The sequence below is a fragment of the Triturus cristatus genome, chromosome 3_2 (genome assembly GCF_964204655.1).
Source record: "Triturus cristatus chromosome 3_2, aTriCri1.1, whole genome shotgun sequence".
In the NCBI taxonomy this organism is placed as follows: domain Eukaryota; kingdom Metazoa; phylum Chordata; class Amphibia; order Caudata; family Salamandridae; genus Triturus; species Triturus cristatus.
The window spans coordinates 244,282,323-244,301,862 of record NC_140584.1 but is presented as its reverse complement, the minus strand read 5'-3'; positions in this window follow the sequence as shown (position 1 = coordinate 244,301,862).

Here is a 19,540-nt window from a genome sequence, read left to right as displayed (position 1 = left end):
TGATGACATATGTGTCTTTCTGAAAAAAAAATATTTGTAATATATGTATAGCTAAAAATTAATGGAAGAAGACATGGGTAAATAAGTGTCTAAATACAGCGATGTAATATCTGACGTCATCAGCAGAGGATTGCGGTCACGTGAGTTATAGTTAGCTGAACTAACTATAACGGGGGAATTTCAATGGTTTTTTACGAGTGAAATGTCCAGCTAACTATAACATGTGTGAAACCTTTGGTTTTTTCATTGAATATATATATATATATATATATATATATATATATTCAATGAAAAAACCAAAGGTTTCACACATGTTATAGTTAGCTGGACATTTCACTCGTAAAAAACCATTGAAATTCCCCCGTTATAGTTAGTTCAGCTAACTATAACTCGCGCGCCCGCAATGCACTACTGATGACGTCACATATTACATCACTCATGACATGGTCACTGACATCACTCATGACATCACTGATGACATCTCAAATGACATCACTGATGACATCACTGATGACATCATCCTTGTGATAGAGTGGCAGACCTCCTCTCCCCCTAATATAACCATTGAAACACACATTCAAAAATAGAAACTAAAATGTTCAAAATAATGAACATATCAATATCAGTTACAACAACCTATTCAGTAATTCTAAGAACCACATACACATACAGTAATTCACCAACAGTCCTCTACAGTCACTCATACATGTACTCACTCATCATATGTACTCATACACCTGTACATCCCGTTACACAATGCCACTCATCCATAGAGTAACTCACACACATAGTCACTCATGCTAATAAAGAATCAATCATCCATTTACTTGCATATACAGTTATACACACACCACCACACTTACTTCTACAGAAACTTACATATACTTACTCTTTTAAACAATCACTTATAGAAACACATACTTATTCATACAGGAACTCTTCCAATCTCTCACTCTCACATATACTCACTTATATACACCAATAGTCACATATACTAGTTTAAAACATATGTAGTTACTCATAAAGACACTATTGAGACAGTCATTCACTCACTAACACACCCATGCACACACTCATCCACCCATACAGTCCTGCACACATGCTGTATTCAACACATACAAACAGTGAGTCACTCATTCATGCACCTATGCACTAAGTAATACCCCCCACCGAACCATACAGAAACTCAGACACTCATAGTGATAAAAAACCAACTAATAACCTATATAGACACTCATGTAGCTACTCACCAACCCATGCAGCCACTTATACACAAAGTAAGAAACTGATACAGATATTTAAATATTTAAAGATTACTCAGTAAGCCATGTATTCACTATGATACACTTAAACAGTCAGTTACACAAAAAAAATTCCAAAAAAAAGTATCCATTTAGACACTTATATACCCATTTATTCTTCCTTTGACCTTGAGATATACATAAATATAAAAAATATAAAATTTTCATAAAAACACACAATCACTGGATGATGTCATCAGTGATGTCATCAGTGATGTCATTTGAGATGTCATCAGTGATGTCATGAGTGATGTCAGTGACCATGTCATGAGTGATGTAATATGTGACGTCATCAGTAGTGCATTGCGGGCGCGCGAGTTATAGTTAGCTGAACTAACTATAACGGGGGAATTTCAATGGTTTTTTACGAGTGAAATGTCCAGCTAACTATAACATGTGTGAAACCTTTGGTTTTTTAATTGAATTTCTAAGGTTTTTTAAATGCTAATTCCTAACTATAACGTGTGTGAAACCCATGGTTTTTTCAGTGAATTTCAAAGGTTTTTTAAATGCTAATTTCTAACTATGCCTACAGAGATAGGACATGTGAAGAAAGAAGAAAAAATGCACAGAAAGAAACAAAAGAAGTGCAGAAAGAAGCAACAGAAGTCCTCAAATACGAAGGTAAGTGCAGGAAGAAGGATAACGTGCAGAAAGAACAAAAAGAAGAGCAGAAAGAAGCCTTGTTGCAAAATCATCCTGTACCCTCAACTTTTTCAGACGGATACTGGTGGTAACTGAGTCTGACTAACCAGTCCTAGAGCCAGTGCTATGTTAAAAGACACTTAGAATACAGTGAAAACACCTACATACACTAGGGAACATTATGCGTTGGGGTCCCCCTGTGATTAGCATGACCTCCTCTGTAAGCCCCTAGTGTATAATAGGGCATGGGGATTAAAACTACCTCTTAAAACAGGCCACAGGGCGTTTTTGCACACATTAACTCAGGCCCCGTCCCCTCCCTTCACCACTGTGTAAACACGCCCTGTGTCCATTTTTAGTTGGGAGATTACGTTCATTTGAATCCTGAGGGTCCCTAGGGTCCAACTAGCCCACTAGGTACCTCCAGTAAGTGCCACAGAGCTGCGTTGCAGAGAGGTGTAAAAAGTGGCACGGCCTGGACCACCTCTCTGCAATGCAGCTCAGTGGCGCTTACTGGAAGCACTTGGTGGGCTAGTTAGCCCCCAGGGGCCCTCAGTATTGAAGGGAAATTATATCCCCAATTTAAAACATGCCATAGTGCGTGTTTGCACACGTCACCTCAGGCCCCGTCCCCTCCCTTCACCACTGTGTAAACGCGCCCTGTGGCTGTTCTAAGTTGAGAGTCCCCCTGAATCCTAAGGGTCCCTAGGGTCAAACTAGACCACTAGGTACCTCCAGTAAGCGCCACAGAGCTGCGTTTCAGAGAGGTGTAAAAAGGGGCTTGGCCTCAGAACACCTGGCTGCAGCGCAGCTCCCTGGCGCATACTGGAGATGCCTGTTGGGGGCGCGTTTGCAGAGTGCTGCACGGAGGGGGCATGGCCTCCGGCACGATGCCAGTCTTTTATTTATTTTAGTTTTTTAAGAAGGGGGGCTGTTTGGTTCCCCTTCTTATTCTAATTTATTGGCCCTGATGACCCCATCCCCCAGGGCCAGTCTCCTAATTATATTTTTTTGACCCCAATCCCCAGGGCCGGCCACTGTTTTTTATTATTTTTAAAAAATATATATTTATAGACACACCTAGGACATGCTGGACAAACCGTACGTACCTATCACCATGACGATTTGCGTGATATTCATTAAAAGGCGACTATGCATGCAATGAATCCACGTGGAATGTATTTACACCACTAGTGAAGCTCTGACATGTCTGATGCCCTACCGTGCCTAATCCTGGTAGACACCCTTGTCGTTTATTTATACAAACATGGGTAGCTATTGACGGGCACATTTAATACACATGCACACCAAGCCATTCAAAGGGGATTCGACAAAAATTCGACCAAAACTATGCAAGAAACCCCCCTCACGGTTAATAAAACACACATCCACTGCCGGATGTGTAATACTTTTTATTTTACTCTCTGGAAAGGGGACGAACATCACTTGAGAGTCACAGCGTGCTCCTGACAGAGCCCAATGCTGTGTTACACCCACCATTGCCTGCCGAGTGCCACACACCTCTGTGTTGTATTCCACTAGCTAGTGCATATGCTATGACACTCTCTAGCCCATGTGCACTGTAACACCACCCCGTGAATATGTCATGCCACACTTGTCTTCGCACGGGTTATATTGCCCCATCTAACGTGCCTTTCTCGATGCCTATGTTATAACGCACAGTGCTATGCCATACATATTAAAATCTGGGATCCATATATTTGTCACAGTGCATATGCAACGTTACACTCCCCAGCACATATTTTATATTACAACTTTAGAGACTAGTTAGGTTACACAACACTGCCCTGTGCATATTACACTCCAAGGCGCATATCGCATAGCACGCGCTAGTGCCTGTGCTATCTCGCGTTCTCCAATGAATCTGTCATTGCGCACAATGTATTGCAAATTATATTTCACGCCCGGTTCATCTTATATCACACTTTTTGGTGCATAGTTTATACCATACACTATATCTAGTTTTCATTTTCAATCGTGCTCTCAGGACTATGTTCTATATAACACTGTGTTCACCTACCCTTTTCACGGGCATTACATTTTGCGATAGGGGGTGGAGGGTCAGGGGGTGTTTCTGCCAAGTGAGCCCGGAGTCACAGTCACAAACGTCCTCTTCTTCCTGAATAAAAGTGAGATTATGCTGCATACTTGTTCATATTTTAAGTAGTTCGCACAGACACAATGTTTTAAAAACAATAAAGTTCCTAATACCCGCCTTCTCTGAACAGTTAGCTTGCTGCCCCATCCCCTTCCTCCCTATCCTCTGTTGTGTGAATCCATGGACTAGCCTCCTCCCTCCTGCCATGCATGGTCTGATGTGCTGCCACTGCCCTCAATTTAGTATGATGTACCAGTCCAGTCCTCCTGCCCTCCATTGCCCAATTCTATGCCCCATCATTGACCTCCTGCTTAAACTCTGTGCTTAGCTTGCTGCCCCTATTCTCCTTCCCCCTGCCCTCCGATGTCTTTGTGCATGCCCCTGCTCCATCCTTTTTGCCCACCATGTCCCATGGACCTGCCACTCCTATCTACTCTGAATGTTCTGTTGAGCTGCCACTCCCCTCCCACCTGCCTAGACTTGTCAGATGACTGTAACCTGTCCCTGCCACCTCCACCCTGCCTGTCCACATGCCATGCCCCTATCCTCTTCCTCCTGTCCTACATGGTCCATTGTACTGCCACACCCTTCTGCCCTCCCTGGTCTGTTGTGCTGCAACTGCTCCTCCTGCCTGCCCCGTGTGGTCTGTTGTGAGGTCCCTTCCCCTGAACTTTCTTGTCTGTGCACAGGTCCTGACCCTCCCTTCTATCCTCCATTGTCCTTTGTGCATGCCCCTCCACCCTCCTTCTTGCCCATCATAGCCATTGTGCTGCCACTAACCCTCCCACTTGCCATGCATGGTCTTCTGTGCTGCCATGGCCCCTCCCACCTTCCCTGTGTGGTCAGTTAGCTGCCCCTGACCCCCTCCCACCTTCCCTCCATGGTCTGTGTGTATGCCATCACAGTCTCACTGTTGCTCTACATGGTGTGTCTTGCTTCTAGTGCCCACTGCCTGACCTCCATGGCTATCTTGCTGCTCCTGCCCTGCCCCCTTGCCCCCAGCCCTACTCCCTCCCTCCTGGCTTGTCTGTTCCATTGTAATGCCCCTGATCCGTCCCTCCTGCCCTTTATGGTCTGTTATGCTGCAGCTTTCTCTCCTGTCTGTCCATTATGGTCAGCTAGCTACCATTGCCTCTTGCCCCTCTGTTCTCTGTTGTCCATGTGCATGGTCCTGTCCCCTCCCTCTTGCTTTCTATGGATTGTTGTGCTGCACTCCCGTCCTGCATGCCCTGTGTGGTGTATTGTGCTGCTGCAAACCCTGATGCCTGCCCTGCAGGGTCAGTTTGGTGCACCTCTCCATGTCCCTCCTGTCCTCTGTTATCCAAGTCCATGTCCCTATCCCATTTCCTTCCATGATCCAATGTACCATACTTGCGAACATTTTGAACTTGGTAAGAGGGAGATTTTGAAAAAAAACTGGGGTATTGATTTTCCCCTTTGAGTTACATTGAAAAAGAGGATATTGTAGACAGGAGACAGATCAAATAAAGCCCATTTGAGCTTAAAAACATTGGACGTTTCCTGGCTGAATCGGGTCTGTTGGCATGTATGGTTGTACTACCATTGCCTCTTCCTTCTGCCCACAATGGTCTATTACATTGCCACAGCCTTGAAGGAGGGTAGATTTTGTATCACAGGGGGCCCCTGGCCCGTTCTGTCCACACCTGAAGTATGAGACCCTTGTCCTTGCCCTGCCAGCTGCATTTGTAGGCCGTATTAAATTGACCAGCGGGTCCTGTATTGCTATATAATTATCCTGAGACATCCTTACCACTCAGCCAGCATAAAACCCCTGTGTAGGCCCTTCTGTTCAATATGTAGGCCTCTTTGTTAAATTGACCATAGCTCTGCAATTTTAGTGTATAGCAGTCTGAAGGCAGGTCTGCGAGGCCTTCTGATCCAAACTAGTAGCCCCCACCCTACCCGAGTGCTCCGTGCTCGGTATCAAAGTTCAGCATCCCCCTGAAGCTGTCGACATACAGTAGGCTGCATCCTGGACTGGTACTTGCGTCCTGGGCAGGTTTCCCGCTTTTAAGGAAGTGGCAACCGCAGAGCGTCAAGTTAGGAGAACTGAGGAGATTTTATACATGAATATATTGAATTCCCGTACAATACCCATTATTTTCTGCTTGCTCTATGGAACTTACGATAAGCGATTGGCCTGAGAGACTGACCTTTTCACCCAGTCCATTGTCAGCATTAAGTGGGTAAATGACGAAATGTCTGGTAAAATCTGCAGTCGAAGCTTTTGGGTAGCATACGTAGGTAGATGTAGCGTGCAAAGGAGCCCACAAAATGATATAAAAAGGGAGCACCCACAGATATCGACGGACTACCTCGCCGTCTGTATGTAGGTTAACAGGCAGTGCAGGTTTTCCCCAAGAGCTGGGAGCTCTTGTCTTCCTTTGCTTAAAATGTCTTGCTCTGCTTTGCTTGAAGTATCTTATTCTATTTTACCTATATGAAATGTCATGTTATGTTTAACCATTGTTCTCTTTACTTTTGCATTTAAAAGATTTTGTATTGTAATTGCAGGAATGCTTGCTCTAAGAGTAAACGTGAGTGTTCCTAGGTAACATTTTCCTTGGTGTAACTTGTTTCTCATGATGCATTTATAGATGTGTTTTCTCTCTCTCTCTGTCAGTACATTAATTGAGATACAGAGAATATTATGACAGCTGTATGATTATCTGGATTCTGTTTTTTGTACTTTATGTCTCTATTCTGCGGTTTCTTTGAAGTTGCATCTTCTCATTAAACTGCCATTGTATTCTGCCTCCAATTCCATGTCTCATATGTCTGTTTTCTTCATTTTTGGAGCAAGCGTTCCTAGGCACCCCGGCTCAAATTAAGGTGCCCTTTTTGTCCCTGACTCACTCTCCTGCTCAGTTCTGTGGTGGCTCCCGGGGATCTGGGGACCGCCCCTAGCTTCCTTGACCCGTAATAGATCTTCCCTCCAACAGCCTCTCTTGCAAGTCCTGTATTGTTGGTTTGTTGACCCTGCCCCCCTTTCCACTGCCCTCCATAGTCTGTTGTGCTTCCACGGCCCTTCCTGCCTGCTCAGTGTGGTTAAATTGTTGCCTTTGCACCCTCCTACCTGCCTTCAATTTTCAGAGTCCGTGCCCCTGGCCTCTGCCTCTCAACAGTATCCTAATGAACAACTAGATTGCTAACATTCTATATTTATTACAAAAGTGTGGAACGCCTGACATCATCTTGATGTAATCAAAACTGTAATACCTAGAGCATTTCCTTTAGAAATTACATATATGAGAGGGTCTTATTGGCATCAAAATTATGGTTAGTGCTCTAAAAGACTAAAATAAGGACATATTTTCTGAGTTTTCAAATAGCGACAAAGCACTTTTAAATTATTTGTTATCTTTATGTTTTTTTATCCAGTTGACCACTTGATTAAATGTTGCACTTAGGGGAGAGGATGTGGTGTTACTTCCAGAACTGCAGACTTTGCAACTGGGGAACCAGGTTGAAGTTTCTGCTTCAGCTCGACATTCTGTGATTCTGGTCAAATCACTTAGTCTCCCCATGTCTACAACCAAAATGAATTTGTTCTTGTGTGATGTAACCAATGCTCATGTAAAGCACTCCAATACCTGACAAGTCTGCACTATATAACACTGCAAAAACACAAAATAATAAGTGTTTTGCACACTTCTGTAATTGGGCTATATTTGGGCTACATCTGGTTGATTTTGGGCTACATTTGGGCTCTTTTGTCTCCGGTGGCCATCTTGGGAGATTTATTTGTTATGAAGTTTCCTAATTTCCTCATGTACTGCAGTCTCCTCAGTAGGAAATGCTTTCAGTTTTTTACTTTGATTCCATCATGAAGGTATTTAGATATGTCACACATTTGCCATAAATTCTGAATGTTAGCACTCTAGTTGCTCATTAGATCACTGTAGTAAAACTACTCCACCATGGAAGTCTGCTCCTGGTATTAAAAGTGCATGTTTCAGTCTGCATGTCAGAATTTTTTAATGAAATAGAAGAGGATTTGAGAAGTCACTCAAAATGTGCCCTCATTTTCTTTCTTCAGTATTAATCATAATTTATATGGCAAAATGAACCTCCTCATTGTGTTCCTTTTTAAATTAAATGTTTTAAGTGTTACCAGTTTATTCCAATCAAGATGGCTTCAGGTGTGCCATACTTTTGTCATAATGGAGACAGTAAGCGCTCTAGTTGTTTTTAAGAACATTCTGGGACATTCTGTCATTGGGCTATACTTGGGCTACATCTGGGTGATATTTGGGCTACATTTGGGCTCTTTTGTCTCTGGTGGCCATCTTGGGAGACTTATTTGTTATGAAGTTTCCTAATTTCCTCATTTACTGCAGTCTCCTCAGTAGGAAATACTTTCAGTTTTTTACTTTGATTCCATCAAGAAGGCATTCAGATGTGTCACACATTTGCCATAAATTCAGAATGTTAGCACTCTTTTTGCTCATTAGATCACTGTAGTAAAGCTACTGCTCACCAGGGAAAACTGCTGCTGGTATTGAAAGTGCATGTTTCAGTCTGCATGTCAGAATTTTTTAATGAAATAGAAGAGGATTTGAGAAGTCACTCAAAATGTGCCCTAATTTTTCTTTCTGCAGCACTAATCATACTTTTTATGGAAAAATGAACCCCCTCATTTTGTTCCTTTTTAAATTAAATGTTTTAAGAGTTACCACTTTAATCCAAGCAAGATGGCTTCAGGTGTGCCATACGTTTATCATAAGTAGGACTGTTAGCGCTCTAGTAGTTCTTTGGAACACTCTGGGAAGCTGCAGTAGAACACAAAGGAATCAACTGACAGTCTCTGCCCTTGTTGGATGTACATGTTTTACTGAGAATATCAGACTTCATTCTCACATGACTGAGAAAGATAATGTGAATTTACAGAAAATAAGCTCTCAGTTTAGCCTATAGATCACCTTCCAAACCTCTGTGGTAAAAGCATGAGAAAATATTTTTCTCTCAATCATGATATCCCAGAAGAAGGCTTTTTCACATGGTGAAATCACCTTAGAACATACCACAATTCCTAAAATGAGTATGGTACCATCAACAAATGATTTATAATGTAACTAAAGTCTTAAAACCTTCTATTAACTGCAATGCTTTTTAATGAGGTGCTATCATGTATATTTGTCCCAAGATGGCTGCCAACACTTCTTGGATGAAGTGCTGACAGCCAATCAGATCTCAGGATGAGATGTGTGGTTAGGCTCCACCCACATATATATATGCTTTTAAATGCTATTTACTCAGGAAATACTGAACAGATTTACACCAGACCTGCAAAAGGCACTTCCTTGACCTTATGGCTACCTCTCTGCCAAATTTCTAGTAATTCTGTTCAGCCGTTCGGGCTGTAGCTCGTTCTAAAGGTCCTATGGAAAAATGCATGGGAAAAACGCGTTTTGGGACCCCCCTTTTATCTCAGCCCCCGCTTGACGAATCCCCCCGAGACTTTCAGGGTAGGAGCGGAGCGTAGCGCCCCACCTATTTTGAGAAATTCGCGAGGATTCATCGACCGGCGCCAAAGTTATTCAAAATAGAATGTTGCGGATTTCCTATGGAAAAGGGGTCCTAACCATAACTACCTACTGGCGACCGCCAGTAGGTAATATATATATATATATATATTCTCAAACACTCCACTTGCCACTGCCACTGGCGCTTCTATCAGGAAGAATGGAGCACGGACCACATATAAGGTGCTGAATATTTGTTTTATCTTCCCATCAGCATGCAGGCCATTACGCGTTTCGGCTCCTGAGTGCCTTGATCACATAACGCGCTGTCTAGTCAGCTATACCATTTTTTTCCATTTGTGTTTAAAGTGACCAGTAGATATATACACAAGCAAGGTGTTAGTTGTATTTATATATCAACACAGTTTAGCCCTTCAATCTGTTTTACATTTACATTAAAATTGCATTCATGACTCTATACAAAGCAGCCACTGAGTTATGGTATGAATACCAAAAAAACAGTTTTTGTAAATATGGCAGGCTTTCGTTTACCTGTGTCCTAATACCCGTACAGTGTAATTAATTTCATTAGACTTTCAGCGGGTTACAAACATTTGGGTAGTATACATTCATTTGTAAAGCTTTCGTCGATATGTGGAAATTGTGCATATTAACAGTACTGTTTAGAAAAAGTGATTTAATTAGGCATCCGGAATTTAGTTCTTTCATCATGCAGGTTTAAATACCATTTCCAATGATGACACGACCTCTCTCTCTCTGGGGGTTTTAGATTTTAAAACGGAGATACTTAATGCAATTTACAATAAAAATCCTAATCCAAAAATTTTTCTACTTTAAAACCAGAGATTGCATTGCAAGAACATACCTATTTGTTGTGCAAATTCCGCATACGATACAGTACTAGTTTGGTTTCAACACCTTGTTGTAACCTACAGGATTGTAAGTTTAAGCAATAAAGCCTGTGTAAACATATGACTATAAAAGTGAAGTTATTGCAAATGTGTTTTAAAGTGCCAGTGCCATTTGTTCCAAGTGTAGAGATTTAAAAAAAATATCTATAAAAAAAGTTAAAATCATTTATGTTTTTCTGACTTTTGTTGCTGTACGGCTTTTAGCAGCATCCTTCATGATGAGATAAGTGGCTCTATCTCTGTTTGCATGTAATATCGCAATAATAGCCTTGAGTTATTTAGAGACACATGTAAAGGTCTTCGGTGGTATTTAACCCTCCTGGGCTTTTAGGGTCGAATTCTAGGATGTACCGTATTTCTAACTTTTGCAATGCTCTTTCCCTATCACCACCCCTTTTGGTAGCTGGTACACTGTCTATAAGATAGTATTTTAGATCTTTGGGGTCTGAGTAACGGTGTTCCTCGAAATCACGGGCTACAGGGTACACAGGGTCATGGTTCTTGATTGCTCTGACGTGTTGCAATATTCTTTTATATCCCTGCAGCTTGGTACTTCCCACGTACCTAAGCCCACAGGGACACTCCAGGATGTATACAACAAATTCTGTCTTACATGTCAGATCCCTGGTTATGCACTGCTCTTGGTTGCTGAACTCTGTTGTGTAGGATACTTTGTTCATGCCATGTTAACAGGCCTTACAGGATTTACATTTATAAAACCCTTTCCTTTGGGTCAGCCAATTTCCCTTTTGTCTGTCAATAGGATTGTTTTGCACCAACTTATCTTTCATGTTGGGCGCTCTCCTGTTGGTAATAGACAGTCTAGTTGGTAGTAGGTAGCCTAACTGGATCATTTCGCATAATTGGGCAATTTTTTCGGATGATCCGATTGATAGTTTTATTTTGTTTGCTGTACCCTACTATCATCGTAAATGTGTCACCTGTTGTTTTCTTGGTTGTATTAGGGGCCTTTGATGTTATGACTGCATTTGGTTGTGATTCGTCAAGTTTCAATAGGGTAACCCTGTCTATCGCCTGGCTTTGAGTATTGCGGCATCTATACATCTTTTAGTGCATCTCCGCTCCATGAATCTGGCTCGACTGATTTGCTGAGCAGCGTGTTGTTCTATATCGGTACTGCAGATTCTTTTTAATTGAATCATCTCCCCATAGGGAATGCTCTGGATGAGATGTTTTGGGTGTGCGCTAGCAGCGTGCAGTAGGTTTCCTGTGTACCTTAGTCTCTGTTTTACCATTGTAAATGTATACTTCTGTATCTAGAAATGTAACTATATCTGGATTATTCTTGGCGGTAAATTGCAGATTGATTTCATTCACATTGAGTTGCTCAATAAAACTCTGTGCTTCTAACTCTGAACCGTGCCATATTAAAAACAAGTCATCAATATACCTCAGCCATATTTTTACATTCGTATTAAGAATTTTTTCAAATTTCCTGTGTAGGACCAGCTCCTTCCACCAACCCATGTGGGGGCAGGCATAACTGGGGGAGAACTGGCCCCATGGCTACTCCCCGTAACTGTTGATATAGAGTGCTCTGAAATAAAAAGATGCTATTATTTAGACAAAAGTCTATCATGTCCAAATGCATTTTACTGTGCTGGTCTTGTGTCACCGGTCTTTTTCTGAGATAATGTTGTATGGCTCTTAGCCCATCCTTATGGTTAATGCTTGTATAGAGCGCTGTAATATCCATGGTGATCAGCAGATAATCCGATTGCTATGGAAAATTGTAAATTTTGGCCAGGAAGTCTCCCGTATCCTGTATCCTTTAGGTATGATGGCAGCTGATGGACAAACTCTTGAAGAAAATAGTCAACATACTGGGAGATTTTTTTCCTTAATCCATTCATGGCGGATATGATTGGGCGGCCTGGTGGTTTTAATGGATTTTTGTGAAGTTTGGGAATAAAGTAGATTACTGGAGTTGTCGGTGTATCGTTCCTTAGGAAGTTGTATTCATCCTTTGTAATTAGGTCCATACTTTCCAAGCCATTAATTTGTTGTAATAGGTGTTGTATGTGGCTTTTAATGATGCTGGATCACTCCTTCGATAGCATTGTCGATCAGCCAATTGCTCTGTGGCTTCTTTTATGTAATCTTCTTTGGCCCAAATAACCAGGTTACCACCTTTGTCCGCATTCCTTATAATTATATCTTTGTTGTTTTTAAGTTTGGTCATTAATTGATGATATTCAATTTCTTGTCTATTCTTTTTGGTTCTCCGTGTATTTTCGATTTTGTGATTGAGTTGTTTAAGCCCCAGAGTGATCTGTTCATGGAATGTGTCTATTGAATCCCTGGGCATGACGGGGATGAAAGAAGATATTGGTTTAAACAAGCTGGCATTGGTTCTGGATATGTTTGTTGCCTCTATAGTGGACAGTTGGCTGCATGCTCCTTGTGTTGTATTCTCCTGTTCCAAGTCCTGAAGGTCACTTAGGAGTGGCATGTCTTCCGCAGTTAGATTATACGGGGATGAGATTTGTCCGAACTCTGCTCCGCTTCTTTTTGTGGTTCGTCATTGGTTCTATCTTTGAGGCGATTATATTTTTTAAGTTTTAGTTTCCTGATTCCTTTGAATATATCCATCCTGGTTGCAGCGTAATCAAACGTGCTCTCAGGACAGAATGAGAGTCCAAAAGAGAGTAATTGCATCTCTGCTCTATTTAGATCTATGTGTGCTAGGTTTGCTACAGTGATATTATTTCTTTTGTCCGACTTTGTGTTTGACTTTATGTTATGTTATGTCCATTTGTTACGCGCTCGGCTACTCGTGAGTATCCCGGCGCGAAACCCAAGGGGTAGAGGAAGGGACCATCATACGAAAAGATGTGTTTTAAGCTTCTTTTTAAACGCTGCAAGGTCTTGAGTGGTGCTTCATATGCTGGACATGGGCAAAGCAGAGGGACGAAGAACGCAAGGCCTGCGAAGGGACATAGAAGGAAAAGCACCTCTGGAGATAGAGGGGACCCTGACCGTGGAGGGCACGATGGGCCAGGACCAAGAGTTTGAATTTGATCCTAGCCACCACAGGCAGCCAGTGAAGAGAGTGCAGATGAGGAGTAACACTCTTCCTTGACGAAATGCCCAGGAGCAGTCTGGCTGTCATGTTCTGGACCACCTGTAGTTTTTTAATCAGGTACCCAGGAACCCCGGCATAGAGGGCATTGGCGTAGTCCAATCGAGAGAGAATCAGTGTACAGGTGACAGTTTCTCTAGCAGCCTGCGGAAGAAGTGGAAAAAAATTCCTAAGAGTTTTTAGAAGACCAAAGCAGCAGCCAGCAGTTTTCCTGATGTGAGTAGAAAAGGAAAGATTCTCCTCGAACCAAACACCCAAGTTCTTAGCGGGCTGGCCCACGGACAGGGGTAGTGGAAAGTCCTGTGGCCACAACTGCTCACGAAAGTCAGTGGGAAATTTGCCAAAAAGCAAAATCGCAGATTTTTGCTCATTGCACTTAAGCTGAGCATCCGCCAACCAATTGAAGATGGAACGAAGGCAATGTTGCGCCGCAAGGACAGAGTTCGATGTTTTATCCCAAGTGAACAACAACTGGGTGTCATCCGCATAGGCCAATACCTTAGCCCCAAGATCTTCAGCCAGATGGATCAGTGGCGTAACATAAATGTTAAAGAGCAGAGGGCTAAGGGAAGATCCCTGCGGGACTCCAGTAGTGACCGTATGGAGAGAGGAGTAAAAAGGGGGGAGCCAAATCTGCTCAACCGGCTCCTCCAAAAAAGACCTAAGCCAGCCCCAAACAGCCCCTGAGACTCCAACCTCTACGAGACGGGCCAAAAGAAGAGCATGTGGGACCGTATCAAATGCCGCAGAGAGGTCCAGCAGAAATAAAGCTGCCCTACCCCCGTCATCAAGGCACTCCCGAATCGCCTCCACCACCTCGACCAAAACATTCTCAGTGCTGTGAGCAGCACGAATACCTGATCGAGCTGAGTGCAGAAGTGCCTCGGTCTCCACAAATTCTGTTAATTGCTTGTTGACCACCTTCTCACAGACTTTGGTAATGCCTGGTAAAAGAGAGATGGGCCGGTAGTTGCCTGGATTAAGAGGATCGAGAGAGGGCTTTTTGAGAAGGGGTAGAATCTTCGCCTGCTTTCAACCCTGTGGAACAACATTGACTGAAGAGACAGATTAATAATAGAGTTAACTTCGAGGTGAACACTCTCCGCAACCGCAGCCAGAAGCCTGGCCGAACAGGCATCGGCAGGGGAACCAGATTTTAAACCCCTGAGAATTTTTAGAGTTTTCTGGGGGTAAACTGATCTAAAGGTAGACAGCATGCCAGAGGGGGTCGCAGGTTGAACCGCCAGCGGCCCTCCACAACAGCCATTGCCTGAGGAAAAAGAGGCCTGAATGGCCTTGATTTTATCTCTGAAGCAACCTGACAGAGTGTTACACCAATCAAAAGAGGAGGGAGTAACGCTAGCTTGGGCCAACGGAGAAGTAAAACTCTGCACAATGGCGAAGATTTCATTAGTGTTGTTCCTGGCTGAGTCAATGCGGTCTGCAAAGAAATGCCCTTTCGCCGTAGCAATGGCAGCATAATAAGTTTTTTGCATTGCTCTAAGTTTTGTTTTAGCCACGGGGCAATAGCCACTCCGGCGCCAAGCCCGCTCCAAAGTTTTACACTCGTGTTTAGCCACCTTGAGAGCAGGAGTAAACCACGGTTTGGAGGGCGCAGCTCTGGCAGGTCTAATGGGTCGAAGGGAGGCCACAGAGGCCACTGCCCTGGACACCCAGCCAGTATACCCTGACAGGCACTCCTCCAGACCCCCAGACAAGACAGGCCTGGAGGTGTCCAAGGCTTGTTCAAGTTCAAAAGGATCAAGTTTCCCAAAAGCTGGCTTCTGGTAAAAACGCGTCAGAGTCTTGGCATTAGAGACTGTCCAGGAAAAATAAGATATAAAATGGTCAGACCAAGGCACTGGGCAGGGATCCCTTAAAAAAATAGGAAAATTGGAACAGATTGGATCCAAAATGTGTCCGGCCCAGTGAGTGGGAAGGCAGACGCGCTGGCTAAATTGGGCAATATGAAGAGTATCCAGCAGGTCAATCACCTCCCTATCCTCGGGTTGGTCCATATGAAAGTTCTAGTCACCCAAGACCAGATAATGGGCGAACCTGACAGCCCTAGAAATGATCGCATCTCCACAGGCCTGAAGAAAGGGACCGGCAGGCCCAGGGGGCCTGTAGATCAAGGAGACACCAAGAGTGAAATGAGCTGACAGGCGGGCGCTGAAGTCAAGCACCTCGCAGCCTGCCCAAGCCGTTGTGTCCCCCAAACGAAGATCCCATAGATCTTTATATATGACAGCAACTCCGCCGCCCCTCCCCCCTGACGGTCGACTCTAAAGATCCTATAGCCCACATGAGTAGCCAGTGAGACAATGGGGTCAGAAGTAGAGTCAAGCCAGGTCTCCGTAAGGAACAACATATCTAGTGAGCTGTCCTCGAACAGCCCAAATACGTCTGCATGATGTTTCTTGAGTGAGCGGACATTTATCAGCGCTGCCGAGAGCTGGAAAGGTTTAGCCCGCTCAATGGGACGGCAGTCCTCACTGGCTGAAAAGACATGCCCCCCCAGCTTGAATCCACATACACTACAGGCCCCTAAAGGCATCACCGCCACATCCCAAGTGTGAGACAGGCGGCCGACCACCACATCCATAGCTCTAAGCAATCACTAGAATAAGTTCGACATACCATTGATCCCCGAGGCCGCCGAGTAGCATGGCCGGCGCCGGTCGCTTTCGGGACGCTGACGAGCGCAGACGGGCTTGCCTTAGGTGCGCCCGCTGCGCATCCATTCAGCGCGTATTAAGTACGCCCGGGTACCGGAGAGCTAGAGCGCCAACCAGCAAGATGGCGCCTCTCGGCAGCACCGCGGGACTTCTGGTAGTGAACTAACCCCCTCACCCCAACAGAGGTCGATATCAGCAAGGAGGTAGGGGAAATGTGCAAAAAATTCATTTTATTTTAAAGTTCAAGTATGTGGGTGGGAGCAGCGACCAAAAGTGCAAATGCCTAAAGTAGCAGCAAAGAATTAATAAAAACGAAGGTAGCAAAATAAAAACAAAATGGAGATAAAAAACACGTAGTCACGTAGGCAATCACAGTGCCACTAAGCAAAAACACAGCGATTCACACACAGGTCACTCCGTACGAGCCCCTCTGCAGTTCAATCGACTCCCTATCTTTTGTTCGGTTCTCCTTCGTTTGGCAAGTCTCCTTTCTCTGCGTTTGATGGTGCGGCTTTTCCTTGTGTATTTTGTTGTCGCCGGGGTTGTAGTGTTTGTTTCCTCTCCTCCACTAAAACATTCAGCTCTTCTTCCAGTGAGATGGTTGCTGGGACTTGTATGTCTCCCCTATTTCTGGTTTCAGCCTCAGTTTCACTTTCAATTGCTGAACTCAGTTCTGAAGTGAAGGAGTCTATTTTTCTACCTCTGTTGCTTCCAAGTTGTGTTTTGGAGGGACCAATGTATTTCGATATCTTCAATGAGTCGTATTTTTTTGCAAACGTAAAAATACGCCCGCATTCATAGTCAGCTTTGTCTCTGTGGTATTTGTATGTTTTGCGTTCTCTTATTTTTTCCTCTTCTTTTTTGAGGCGTTTTGTCATCTCCTCCTTGAGTTTTGTTTCTTCATCACTGCGTTCCATCTCACTAATTTCCTCATTGAGGGCTTCTATTCGTTCTTGTAGCTTGAGTCAATCTGATTCTGCATATTTTACCAGTATGGTTACTAGTTTTCTGGACGATTCTAAATTAGTTTCAGCCCATTCCTTCATCATTCTGGGGTCCGGTGTCTCCTAGCTCGGTGCTATCAGTATTCTTAGTCCTTGTGGTATTCTCCCAACATCGAGGTATCATTGGAGGGACTTCCCCTCCCACCTCTTACTCTGTTCATTTTTCATCAGCTTTTCCAATGCCTTATATTTATCCCTAAGCCTTGTGTTTCTTGATCCTGCTGGTGCATTCTGGACTAATGAGTCCATATTGGGTGTGTGCATATCGTTGAACATTTCTGCTGCAGCGGCCTCGCGGTCTCTCAGCGTGTCGGCCGACATGCTTAAGGGATTATAATTCGTTTTTGGAACCCGTTCAGGGTTTGGCATTTGAGATTCTTTCGAAAATCCCCCCGGGGGTCACTAGCACACCTCTCTACCCAGCGTATTGCCTTTCGTAGTCCTACCTTGGTTCAGCTGACAGTTCACCCCGTGTCCTCCGACTCGAGTCTGTCCTGCCGTGAAGCCTGTAGATATCAACGTTAGCGCTGCTGGGGGGCAGGACACCGTAAATCCTCCTGGATTGTGGAATGGCGTCCGTTTCCAGACAGTGTCTTCTTTGCGAACTGCCTGCCCGCGTCGAGAGGGGGTCCGTGTTCAACCGGAGAAGACAAAACCAGTTTCCAATATCTCAAACACTCCACTTGCTACTTCCATATACATATATATATATATTCCTCCACAGCGGTACAATGAGGCCACAAATAGACGCAATCACGGGTCAATTCTTGATATTTTCTTTATTGTGCAGACTCCCCCCACACCGACAGATGTGTTTCGGCGTGAAAGCCTTTTTCAATATATATATATAATTCAGCAGTTATAGTTACCTGAGCTAACTACAACCTGCGCCCAACAATGCACTGCTTATAACCTCAAATATTATATCACTTATGACATGGTCAGTGACATCACTAATGACATCTCAAATGACATCACTGATGGCATCACAAATGACATCATCCAGTGAGTGTAAGTTTTTTCTAAGAGTTTATTTTTGTTAAACATGTATAATAAGTTACTACAAAAGTTAAATTAGTATACTAGGTGTACAACTAATGAGTGACACTATTTCTAACATATATAATATGTGAGTAAATGTGTGTATCCATGTGTGAGTGGGTGTCTGAGTGGCTCTATAGGTGTGTGAGTAGTTGTATGTGTGTATACATGGGTGTGTAAGTAGCTATGTGGGTGAGTCAGTGGCTGTGTGAGTGACTGTATTAGTGAGTAAGTGGGTGTGTTAGTGGCTGTATGGGTGAGTGAGTGGCTGAATAAGTGACAGTATGGGTAGGTGAGTGGGTGTATGAATGACTATGGATGAGTGAGTGGGTGTCTGAATGGCTGTCTGAGTGAGTGGCTGTTTGAGTGGATGTTTAGATAAGTGAGTTGATCTCTGTGTTGCTGTATTAGGGTGTGTTTCTCTGTGTTAATGGCTGTATGGGTGAGTGAGCAGATGTCGGTGTGGTTGTATGGATGTGTGAATGGGTATGTACGTGGTTGTGTGAGTATGTGAATGAGTGTGTCTGAGTGCTTGTATGGGTGAGTGGGTGTCTGTGTTGAGAGGCTATATGGGTGGGTTAGTGGGTGTGTAAGTGGCTATAAAAGTGAATAAGTGGGTATTTTAGTAGTTGTATAGAAGCATGTGTGTCTGTATATGTGAGTGCCTGGTTGCATCAGTAGCTGTATGGGTTAATGAGTTGTTGAGTGTGTGTGAGTGCCTGTGAGTGAGTGGTTGTGTGAGTATTTATATGGGTCTGTGAATTGGTATGTGAGTGGTTGTGTGAGTGTGCGAGTGGGTGTATGAGAGGTTGTACAGGGATGTGAATGGATGTGTGAGTAGTTGTGTAGATGATGTCATCAGTGATGTCACCACTGATGTCATTTGAGATGTTATCAGTGATGTCACTGACCATGTCATGAGTGATGCAATATGTGACGGCATAAGTAGTACATTGTGGGAGATAGGTTACAGTAAGCTCAGGTAACTATAACTGCTCAATTTCTCTGGTTTCATAAGAGTGAAATGTGAGCCTATCTATAAAATCTCTGTAACCTTTGTTTTTTCAGTAAATTTCTAATGTTTTTTTATTCTATTTTTTACTCTAATGTCCCTGTACCCCATGGCTTTTTGTAGCAAATTTCTAACGTTTTTTAAATTCTATTCCCTAACTATAATGCTCCTGTAACCTTTGTTTTTTTTCAGTGAATTCTGATGGTTTTTAAAATTGTA